Source organism: Balearica regulorum, chromosome 7 (assembly GCF_011004875.1).
Source record: "Balearica regulorum gibbericeps isolate bBalReg1 chromosome 7, bBalReg1.pri, whole genome shotgun sequence".
Lineage (NCBI taxonomy): Eukaryota > Metazoa > Chordata > Aves > Gruiformes > Gruidae > Balearica > Balearica regulorum.
Window position 1 is genome coordinate 11,906,473 of NC_046190.1, and position 12,322 is coordinate 11,918,794.

Below are 12,322 nucleotides of genomic sequence, written 5' to 3' on the forward strand. Positions count from 1 at the left end.
CTCTACCAGGGCACCTTAATTAGCCAGCCAAGCCTGAGTTAGATTTGCCTTGTTTTAAGGCTTCCGGCATCCATAGAGAGCTCTTCAAAAAGCAATTCAAAGCAGGAATGTGATTAAGGGGAGAGCCTCAGCTGGCCCAGCTGAATGGTGCTAATACCTCCTGCCTTTCCTCTCCCTCACGGGCTGAGCCAAAGAAAGATGCTGTGGCTCAAGAGAAAGTCTCAGTAGCTGTGGATCTGAGTCCAGTGCAAACTCCTCCCCATGAGACACTCCAAGGAAATCACTGCATCTCACAACCAAGACAGTTCTCCTTTTATAAACACACCCTCCACACCAATCTATCAAATACGCTAAAGAGAGTGGTCTAATCAGAAAGCAGCACAATTACACACTTTCAGCCAAATCTGTGCTAGTTCAGTTTACCACAAAAAACAAACAACTAGAAGATCAGATCCTCATACACTAAATATTGTCACTCAGTCCTCTCAGGAAACTTAATTTCACACAACTGGAAGATAAATAATCTGGTGCTGTCAGCTGTAACTTTTGTTTTTCATACCAAGTTACACAACCTTGCAACTCTCAAACTCCACAGACTCCTATAGATGACTACAGTTTTACAACGCATCTGTACTTGTCTTGCCTCTGGTCAGAAGTGGACATTGCAATAAATTTCTAGACAGACAAATCCTGCTTTTACAAATGCTTTAATAATTTAGGCACTTTAGGGCAAATTTCTTTCTTACGTAATAACCGTTGCTGTAATCCACAGAAATATTTCCAAAAGTTTATCCTCGGGGCAATACGTAGTTTTACCCCTTCTGCCAGCTTTCTTTTTTCATCAAGCAGAATCCTATTGTACCACATGCATATTATGGTGCAAAAAAAGACTAAAAATGCTGTGTTCATTAAATTTGACTATAAGGCACAGTGCTAATGCACTGCAAGTGCTAATCTCAAATCACATACAGCTTTTTGCTCCATGAGGAATACAGTTTTCATCTTCCAAAGTGCTACACTATTAGCCACTGTAAGGGCTTTCATTTTTACCAGAGAGAGAGTAGCTTTTAATGTGGGTAGTAAGAATAGAAAGGGAGTTAAAGTTATGCAGTTAAGCCTGAATAAGACAAAGAACATTAAGAAAGTCTTTCCTAGATTTCTATGAATATGGAAGAGGATAAGGTATGTTGAAGAGCACGTACAGAAATAGATGAGGAGAGGAAACAGTTTTGTGTATTGGGTACAATTCAATCGTTGCACCCAATTTCACCAATGCGCAGGGACACAGAAGTTATTGAAAATAACAAGAGGGGGGAAATACCCCCAAAACATTCTGAACGAATTCAAAACAACATTAAAATGTTGGCTACAGTTTGACTTCAGCAGCTTTACTGTTGTATCTATTAGTTTGTAAATGTCAAAGCTAGTAGTACGTTTTTCTTCCTCCTCCTCTCTCCTTGAGAGTTATCTGCAGAAAACTGCAGTACTGCACACTCTCTACCCTGAAAGATCAATGTTCTGGCATAGCAGAGGCAGTGAGAAATGAATTCAGCATCATTCGTCTTCTGGCAGTGCTCAGCATCAGAGAGAGAAAACCATTGGCATACTCTGCCTTCTTGCTTCACACTGTATTTCTGGCTGAGAGGCAGAGTCATTTATTTATGGAACCTCTCAGCAAATTTGCTTGCATCCTGAAGTACGTTTTGATGATTCTATCCCTGCTTTAGCATATTACAATTAATAATATTTTATAACTGTAGTAGAAGACAAGAGATACCATTCACAGCTAGCAGACAGTTGCAGCAAATCAGAGGTAGCACTAAGGAAGGTCAGGTACTCACTGTGCCAGAAAGCAGCACTGCTTCTCGCCGAGCATGAGCTGAACGCTTGGAACAAGGTTTCAGGAACCTCAGGCACAGCCAGGTCTATTATATTTGCTTCAGTTATAGTCCTTTCAGTGAATCTGGCTGCCTCCTGTTGAATTTACTGCTCTAATGGCATTTGAATCAAGGAGACTTCCTGAGTAAGCCAGAATTCAGGATAAATGCATGAAGATAGGATACAGCGATCAAAAGTATTTCCCAAGTCATCTGCTATTGGTCTTTTGATTACTTCAGACACTCAAGCTGCCTCAATTTTAAATTCTGCTTAAAGCAAAATGAACAAATGCCAATAAAAAAATCTGATGGAAAATCCAACATCAGCCAAATCTGGCATTGTTTGTTTCAATTATACAGAATCATTATGTCCGGTCCTTGGATCCTCTTTATTATACCCTCATTTCCCCTGACTGAAGAAACCTCCGTAACAGAAAACCCTCAGGAGCCATAATTTAACAAAGACAGCATCCAAACTTGGTACAATGACCATATGAATGAAGCCAGTAATCTGGCTATGGTTAGAGTTTAAAAAAAAAAATTCCGATGGACAAAATGAAAAACTACATTTGATAATAAATCTTCTTTTTATAAGTAAGCTTAATACCCTTCCTCTTGGTACAAGAATGTAATACTATCTTCCTTGCCAAGAAACAAAAAAGGACAGAAACCCCACGCAGAACAAGAACTGTAAAAAAACAGAAAAAAACATCAGATATACATGGTATTTTTAAAAAGTTGGGTTTTTTTGCATATGGTCTGTATCTCACTAACCAAGACTTTTTAAGAATACCAGTGCTTGAAATGAGTCTTCAGAAAGGCAGCAGAAGTCAGAGCCAAACCAGGGCTGGGGTGAGATGAGACAATTGCATGCTCCTCCACATGCTTTACTATTACGAGAAAGCAACAGTCTACATGACTGCAAGCATGGCAGTCACAGACAGACAGATCCTGGGCTGGTAGAGTACTCACACCACCTTTTTCCTACAGAAATCAAGTGGCTGAGAACCCAAACTACTGAGCTTAGATGAGGACAGCATTTGCACCCAACCCCAGACACCACTGTTTTGATGGTCTGAACAAGAGCAGAAGTGCTGCTACTCCTGTTTGTGCATTTAAAAGGTGCCCAGTACAAAAAGCTCTCTCTGACGCCATTTGGCTAATCATATTTAAAATTCAGGGGCCCTGTTTTGGTTCATCTAACACCAAAATGCTACCAACAGAAAACAAGCTCACACTGAAGGTGATACGTGCAACAAGCAAAGTAATTTTCAGAAGCTCTTTCTGTTGAAGTCAGTATCAGGTCGTCCAATGCGCTGACACAGCCAGAGCTGTTATTTTTAAACACAGCCATAGTCTATTTAACTAAAGCATCTTTACTCTGACTGAGCCAGTATTACTTTGATAAGACTCCTTAAGTATCTACACTGAAGCCTGCACATCACATCAAGCAAAGAAAATGCAAACTTTTGAAGATGATGCTTCATTGCAGCTGGCAAAAGAGAAAAAAAGGAAAAAGAGAGAGGTCCAGGAAAAAGCTAGGAGGACTCAGCACTGAAGATCATAAAGGGCTATCTACAGGACAGCTATTCACACTGTGAATTTCTATCATTCACCACCTGCACAGAGACTAACTGGAACAATTTCAGTCAACTTAAAAGAGCAAACAGCTTTCTGCTGTTGGAAACTCAGCATTACATTTCTAAAACAATTCTTCTGCCAAATTTGTTGGTAGCAACACTACGTTTTCTTACACATCATTTAACTGATGAGAACCTAGATGGAAGGAGAAGAGAGGCAATACCATTTTCAAATGCATGTAAGAGACTGCAAGATATAGTTACACAACATTTTGAGACACAGGCTGAACTATACTAAGCAACTTCCTTGTATATGTTCTCCTCTATGTAATTCTTACTTCTTTATATATAAAGTTGTCTTGTAAACATATGCATAAGTTCATTACTAGAGCCAAGCGCAACCTCATCCTTTCCTCTCACCAAAGAGCTAATTTGTTCTACCTGTTCCTGAACACAAAGACACTGTGGTCTACCTGACACAATGAAGTTTTCCTGTGGCAATACTTAACCTCCATTTCTTATACATCACTATGAAATAGAACCAAAAACATAAAAGCAGCAATGGTACGCACCCTTCAACAGTGAAAACCTTTTTATTTTATAATAAAAAAATTTATTTGCGCGTCTTGTGCTGTGGATGTATACTGGAGGCTCTGGAGGCAAGGGAAAGCTGTTAGAGAAAGCAACCCCAAGAACCCAACACCTCCACACCGCCCAGGACTGTCACTCGCTGGAAGCCTCACAGAGCTGCGATATGGGTCCATGACATGCAAGCCAAAAAGCAGCTCAGCCCAGCATGCTGAGATGATTTTAATTAAAATAATTTCAAAGTCTATGTAGTTTCTCCAAAATGTTGCATTTATCCCAAATGGCCTCCCTTTAAAAAAGATCCCTCAGATTTTGAGAGTACTGGGAGGGTAGGGGGGACCTCATAACCTAGTGGCTGCCATATAGTATCTCAAAGCCTAGAGAAACAGCTTTTTCATTCTTACTTTCCTACAAACAAGTCCCCTTGCAGAAGGCTCAACTCACAAACACCTCCCACTTACATTTTCACGTTGCCTCCCAGCACTGCAGGCAGGATCCTGCACAGCTGTCACCACCGAAGGATTAAGGGGCTGGAGTCAACCTAAAGTTCAGTGCTGACAGTGCCCCATCTCTCTATCCCCCCCATTTTCCCCACAGGTTCTCACGGCTGCCTTCAACACCTTGCACTCACTCTAGTGCTCACTCAACCCTCTTTTGAGTGAATTCCACTTTATAAAGAGAGTTAATGCAGACAGGGGGAGAGGAAGTATTCTGCTGCAATTTGCAGTGAATTGCAGAAGTTCAGAGAGCAGCAGGGCTTACCCAAGAGACGTTGGGGCAGGATCACACAGCCAGATGGGAAGAGCAGGATGTACCCTTTAGATTGGTTGTAACATACAACCCGAATATTTTAATCAGATGGAAATCAAAGTACTAGAGAGAAGTGGCTGTATTGAAGAGGTGATTATATTTATTGGAACAGTGACATGCAGACTTATTATTTGACTGGGTTCTTAAATAGGATTACAAGGCTTTAATTTGGTTCTTTAAATTGTTTTTGAAGAGAGAGTAACCCAAAAAACATTTAGAGAGAGGGTGGAATAACCTTGGAAGGAGTACATTACCTTATGCCTTGTCAGCCATAATAGTTTCCCCAGCACAAATAAATGCTAGTACACATTCTTCAGGTTAACTAATAAACAGAAGAGTCATAAAAAAGAATTACTTACACTATGCATTTGCACGTTGTAATCAGTAATTCTGTAGCTTTAATTTCATCTTTGACCTATCAGTTATATTGACAAGTAACAGTGGCAGCAGTGTATATTACAAAAGGAGTAAACAAATGACCTTTATCTAACTTTATTAAAGTAATAAAGGGCAGACTTTTTTTTTTTTTTAAACTTTCTTCAAAGAGACTTTTATAGCTAACTACCAGCAGGGTGTGGACTGAAGCTAAAAACTTTGAAATAGGTCCCTGTGAAATCTGAAACCAAAATACAGCAAAGGTCACCCCTCTGAAGAACCCTCTTGTCTGTATGTATACTATAAGCAAAGCTCTGTTAGCTCAGCCTCAGTAATAATGTAATTCAACTTACCCCCGGGAATAGCAACATTTTCTACTACAAAGATAAATTTACTGCACACAATACCTGTTACTATACATCTGCAGCATGTTTGATAGTAGCCAGACACTAGTGTTACATGGTATACCTCAAGCTATTTCTTCTTGTTAAAGGCTAACCCAGGTTATAAATATGCCATTGTTATTCCTTCTCCCACCATTAGCTAATTCCTTTTAGTCAACATTGTACATACAGTACAGTCTTATGCAACATACTAGCCAATATTAACAGGAAAGGAAGCAATACGTCAGATTTTTAAAAATTTTTTACTATTTTTCCCCCTAAAGGAGATGATTTTAACCCTTTTCAACAAGAAAACAGAGAATTTTTCCAGTGGAGAGACAGGATCTCCTAATACAACTGTTGGGACAATAAGACTACTATACTTTGTTCTGTCTTGTGGACTCCTGTGAAACAGTTCACAGACCCAAGCACCATATAGCAACTGAGGTTCTTGAAAAGGGTTACCCATACGCACATCGCTATGCACATACGTACGGGCTAGGCAGTCTGTTCTTCCAACAATAGGGAAAGATGGGCAGCCGAAGCTGCTGGCACTGGAACCACTGGGTGAGCTCTGGCTCCTGCTGGCCTTGCCTACGGAGCAGAGCGCTCCTACCTCCTGCGTCTCCACTCGGAGCTCTCCCTCCCTTTCGCTCAGAGTTATGTGGTATCTGTTTGCCAACTGAGGAGAGAATTGGCAATCTTCACATCTAAGCAAGGATTTCACGAAGCACAGGACTGACCGCACTTGCTGGATGACACTTCTCCAGTATAGAAGATTAATGGTCTCCATTGGCCACTTTGGGTCCATCGCTGAAGAGACAGTGTCTTGATTCAGGCAACTGGAGACATTCAGACTTAACGTATTTTGAAGGACAGAGGATCCTACCTGGCAATATGTTAACAGTCACTCGATTTGATTAGAAGCACTGACATGCAATAAAACACTCACGTTAGGTAACAGCAAGAAAAAGAACATTTTCTGCTAATCAGACAGCAAAAATTTCCATTCTGAATGGCACGGTGCTTGAGAAGAACTAATGAATCTTTGAAATCTAGCCATTAACCTGGACTTGACTTAGGGCATGTAAAATTCGGGACACTGCTGTTTAAAAACATCTAAGCTTGAGCAAACACACACAAAGAGCATAACATGCATGCAACAACCATTTAAAGAGGAAGCAGTATTTCAGTTTTTCCCCAAATGCTTGGCTCACAGGAAAACATCTGATGTAAAAAGGGAACACACACTGCCCCTCTGCCACCTAAGGGCAAATTATCCAGGCACCTATAAAAAAAAACCTCCTGATGTTTTACAGCTCAAATGTTTTATATAGTTAAACTGAGTTGTCTTGAGTTCACATGCTTTCTGTTATTTGATATGTTTTAACTAGGAAGCTACCTGGATTCATTTCAAGATTTTTTTTTTTAAACTAACCTGGTTTTGACTACAGACTCACTCATGCTAGCACTACACAGATGTATTCAATCTCTTTGCATGCTGCAAAACTATTTAAACAAAGTTTGAAACAGAGTAAAAAAAAAAAAAAAAAAGGAGGAGGAACCTGACTGCCAGACCACTGGGTTTGGTTTCTGGTTTGGGGTTTTTTTTATTATTTATTTTTAAAACCCACAAATTGCAATGTATTTGCAAGTTCTTCAGCACATTTCTTATTTTTTGCTCAATACCAGACTGATGATTTTGATCAGGTTGATGAGGAACAAGCCAAATATATAAAGAAGGCTTTGCTGGTCACAGGCATACTTTGCTTTACAAAACATTATACCAGCCATTATTAAAGCATGTGTCACAACTTCATTTTTCTTCCTCAGCTGCTCAGGATTGAAACTTTGCAATAAAAATATTTATGAAAACTTGACTGAGCGATCTACTTTAGACACTTTGTCTTAGAAGATGGAGTTTTTTTGTTCCAAATCATGCACATGCAGAGGTATGCACCAAGCTCTCCAACTGTGTCAGTCCAGTCCTTAAGCCATTTAACAGAGAACATGCACGTGTCCTTTGAATGCCAAGTCAGCTATGCGTCAAAGACAAATAGCTCTGGATAGTTAGTCCATAACAATCAGCAGGACAGTAAGAAATCTAATTTGTATTCAGTATTATGGCCATCGATGGGAATGGAAAAAGAAAAAAAACAACCAAACAACACATACCCACAGATTCTTTCACAACATCAATAATTTTAGAATAAAACAATTACACAACCTTTGGCGTGAAAATACACAGTTTGCCTTAAGAGACAACAGCTTCCATTTAGTAAATGAATTAAAGACCATGAACATATTCTGCCTTCTACCCTGACAGCTGGGTCAAAACAAATTTGAGTTACCAGAAGAGTTTTGCCTTTTCATATACTTTTAGATAAACAGGCATATAAAGACAGCTGCTCTTGAAAGCCAGAAATTGTACAGATTAACTGTGAACATTAAAGACAATTGCTCCTTAACTGGGTATTTAGTACAATGTTTCATATGCAATCAAGACCAAGGGCAGGATGATGGGCTTGTTCTGGGCACTATTGCAATGTTATCATGGTAACAGAAATATCTATTTGACTAGTTATTCATTTATTATGGCAGTAATACTACATCAGAAAGGCTAAAGTTGTATTCAGTTAACATGTGAGTGCCAGGTGTTAACTTCATACACAGTTTCTTGCACCCTAAATTTCAGCAGCATTATAGAAAATGCAGATAATACTGCTGAAAATAATCAGAATACTCAGTCTTACCCTCCACAGGCTACTGTATCATGCAATCTCCAAATAAAGTTTGTTTGTTCTAAGAATTAAGGTTTTTTGTTTGGTTTTGGTGGTTTAGGATGCACAGCAAATATGGTAGGTCATCTGGTGTGTAGCAATAATTGGTCTATTAAAATAGAGCTGGCTTAAATTGTGTTTAACTCCTGTTTTAGCGTTGACCAGGAGCCTGAAGAAATTGATATGCAATTCAATAGCACTCCTAAAAAGGGTTGTGTATCCGAGTCAGGAAAACACAAAGGTACTTGCAAGGTCACTACTTTTGTGTCATTGTATTCAGCTCTACACCGAGCTGGATGCACTGCCTAGTATTGTCCGCTGTTTCCGTCCCAAAATCCTATTTTCAATTTCACCTAATTTTTCATACGTTAGGCTGAAGGTTGCCTCTGCTAAGCGTCTGCTAGATCTGAAGCATCTGAGCCAAAACACTTCTACTCTTCCTGACGCGAGGGCTCCAGTATTGTATACTTTCCAATGCTATAGTTCAATTTTCATTTTTAAATCCATGATATTCTCTTTGGAAAGCACTACCCAGCTTTCAAATACCTGACTTTGTGGCCTTACTGATGCTTTTTTATAAATACAGAGTTTTTTTATATTAATGCATAAAGAGTAAAACGTCATACGAGTTACTAAGGAAGTACTGGGATACTGGATTATATGAAACAACTTACGTTAACATCAGCAACCTCTCTGAACCCAACCAACTTATAATTTTCATTGATCTAGAAATTATTTATCTGAATTACACAGACAACTTTAATACTAAATTGCTTCTGCAGCATTGTATCAAGACTTCTAGAGCTGTTAAAAAAGCATTTTTTTCAACAAAAGCCAGTCCACATTTGGAGGGGGGAAAAAAAAAAATATATATTTCAAATTGTATTTTTCCTTTCTTGTTTTTACTGTATTAGAACAAGTAAAGCAAGCTTTACTCAAAAAGTGAGCTTTTCTATTTTGCAGTCTATTTACCACCCAGAAGGACATACACAGGAATGCCTGTTTGGGTGGTAGTCACCCTGCTTCCAGAACTAACATTTACTATGCATCTGCAAACACAAGATGCAGATCCAACTGGCCTCTAAACTACGTTGCATTTAGTGTAATAGCTGTGGATGATATGCATAGGAATGCTTGTCTTCTACAAAACCCTCACATCATGTAATAATTAAATACATGCAACAACTAAACAAAATTCTTGAGACCAATTATTACAGGTATTAAGGATGATAACAAGCACAGACTTTCAAAGAAAATCAACATAATCCTCTTTCTTTGGCCAACACAGCAGACAGTTCAGCTCTTGGCTGAAGAGCCAGCTACTGCTAACACCAACACCGTGCTAGGTACTTGTTCAGGGCAGCGCAGTGACAATAAGAACAGCGGTAAGCTGCCATCAACTCTACGGTATTCAAGATTGCCACGTACTTCAGCTGGAGAAGTAACTTCTGGAGGTACCGACTGCATGAGGGAAAATGGATTTACCAGCTGTTAGCTGCTGCGGGTCAAGAAAACACGACATTAAAAGCTACAAAGCAAGCTGGAGCTCTCACACCAGCTTGCGATTTACTGATCTTCACCTCAACCTGCTAACTCACATGAAAACTACCTGCTGCTTTGATGTCAGTAGGATTTTAACACATTAAACAATACAAGGTAAGAAAAGAATTTCTTCCTAGCCAAGACCAGAACAGTTTAAGAGACTGGAACGATGAATGAAGCTATTATAATATTTCCCTAATTAGCACTTTCTTCCAGCTAATTGCATCCTTGTCAAGCAGAATTGACGTTCCTACCATAAGACACATATTACATTTAATATACTCCAGAGTCCTAACTAAATAGGTACCTATATCACGTTTACGAAACTGTGAAGATCCAGGGGGAAAAAAACCAAAACAACAAAAAAAAACCCAACCAGAGCCATCATCTTCAAACTGAGTTTTGAAGGTCTCAGGCCTTCTTTCACTAACTTTTCAATTAATCGGAAGAAAATAGCAACTTTTATTAGTAAACATTTTCCAGTTTACTGATGATTTTGAAGTGACACTCCTCATTCCTCCATAGTCTAGATTAAGAGCATGCCATAACTAAAGATGCTTTCTTATCTAATCCAATTTATTAAAATTGGTTTACCTTAACTAATAATCCAGACCACAAATTATCCATAAAACAGCCATATACTTGCTAGGATATCTTTAAAAGAAATATCTCAATAATCTCATTCGCAATGAGGTACAATGACTTGTGTTATCTTGAATACGGAAAAGAATCAAAAGTATTTCCCCATATGCCAAGTGACTCAAAGTTAATATAGGAAGCAGAGTAGACTCTGTGGCAAACAGATCTAACATTAACATCCAATGAGTAAGCTACTGCTTGTTCCCTAGGGGTCAGGTAGCTTTCATTCATCTTCATCTGCCAAAAAAATGCTACACAGAAGACAACTACCCACCCCACTCCCCAAGAACCCTACCAGAAGCCACATCACCATCACTCATACAGCAACCAGCATTTCAGAACAAAGCTTGAAAAAAAGGCTGTGATGTAATGGGAAGCAATGTTATTAAATAATATAGATTGCATTCTTCTAAGTCAATACCAAAACAATGACCGACTTAGGTTTTTGAAACAGCAGCACTACAAAAACACAAAATTGATTTACAAGGGAAATAATAGCCAGAGGCTGATATGGCTGCTAAAGTTACAGGACATTTTTAAAGAAACAAAAAATTTTATCCAGTTTAAAAAAGCTAGCAAATGCAATTTTATGCACCAGCTCAAAGTCACACAAGTTATTATCCTAAATTAAAACTGTTTGTTTAAAGCATTATCATTCCAACACCGTCCACACCATGGCAAGGACATTTGTTGCAGTTTTAACTAGCAACAATGATTTTAATAAGGGAAAAACTAGCAGCCTTCTACCTTCTTTCACTTCAGTTTTTGATTTGTAAAACATTGCACTTACAAAAGAAAACAAACTAACATTTGCCTGTCTTAAAATATTTCACTTTTTGTCTCTTGCGCGTTAATTTCCAATGCTTTTAACAGCAATTGGCATCTTACGCCAGGTCATTTGGCCCGTAACAAGTTGAGCTGAACAAAAGCAGGCAGCCCCGCGTGCAATGTCACCTCTAACATCACATGCAACAGGGACAGTTCCAGCACAGTTGCACTGAACCCAGCTCAGTTCATCCAGCCCTGTCAAATACCCGACGCTCGTTTCATAACCAGCAAGGGGTCGACCAAAGAGCTGCGGTACACCTTGCTGACTGACGGTGAAACATCCCCATTCACCCAGATTGAAGTCCACCCTCCCTACAAGCAACGCAAAGCCTCTGGTGTGAGAAGTACCACCTGGAGCTCCTCTTTGGATTAGATGATCGCGGTGTACACAACAGCCTAAATGCACCACCCCAAAATCATCATTTCCTTAAATAAAAATGTCAGCTGTCTCAATCCTCAGGCAAGAGTCAAGGATAATGACTGATTTAACCAAGAGACCATTAAATCCCCAGATATCCTAAGGCGTAGCAGTACTCCATCTATTGGTCAAGAATTAAGGACGTGCTTAATCATCAGCATCGTGCACTAACCTCGATCATTAAACACTCGGCCCCTAAATACCCCACCCCTTCCTCCCTGCTTTGGACTTCACGCTCTCCCAGCGAAAACTAAATGCAAGTAATAATGTCTTCTGAAAAATACTGTATCACTAAAAGTGTTAACTGGAAAATTTCTAAAGCTAAAAGTGGTGTATGCTATTAATCACACAATTATTGTTTTGTTTCACTGAGGAGCACACGCACTCCTTACTGAACACAGGATTGACCAGCTCATCTGATAACTGCAAAGAGACAACAGCGTCCCCAGATTTCACACCTTTCCCTATCAGTACTCGGTGCCACCAAGGAGGCTCGAGCGAG

General features: G+C 39.4%; 1 protein-coding gene across 8 annotated transcripts in view; it reads right to left on the reverse strand.

Annotated features, from left to right (window-relative positions):
* ADD3 (adducin 3) overlaps positions 1 to 12,322 on the reverse strand; it is a 100,932-nt gene that overhangs the window by 86,310 nt on the left and 2,300 nt on the right. The gene's annotated exons all lie outside the window — the stretch shown is intronic.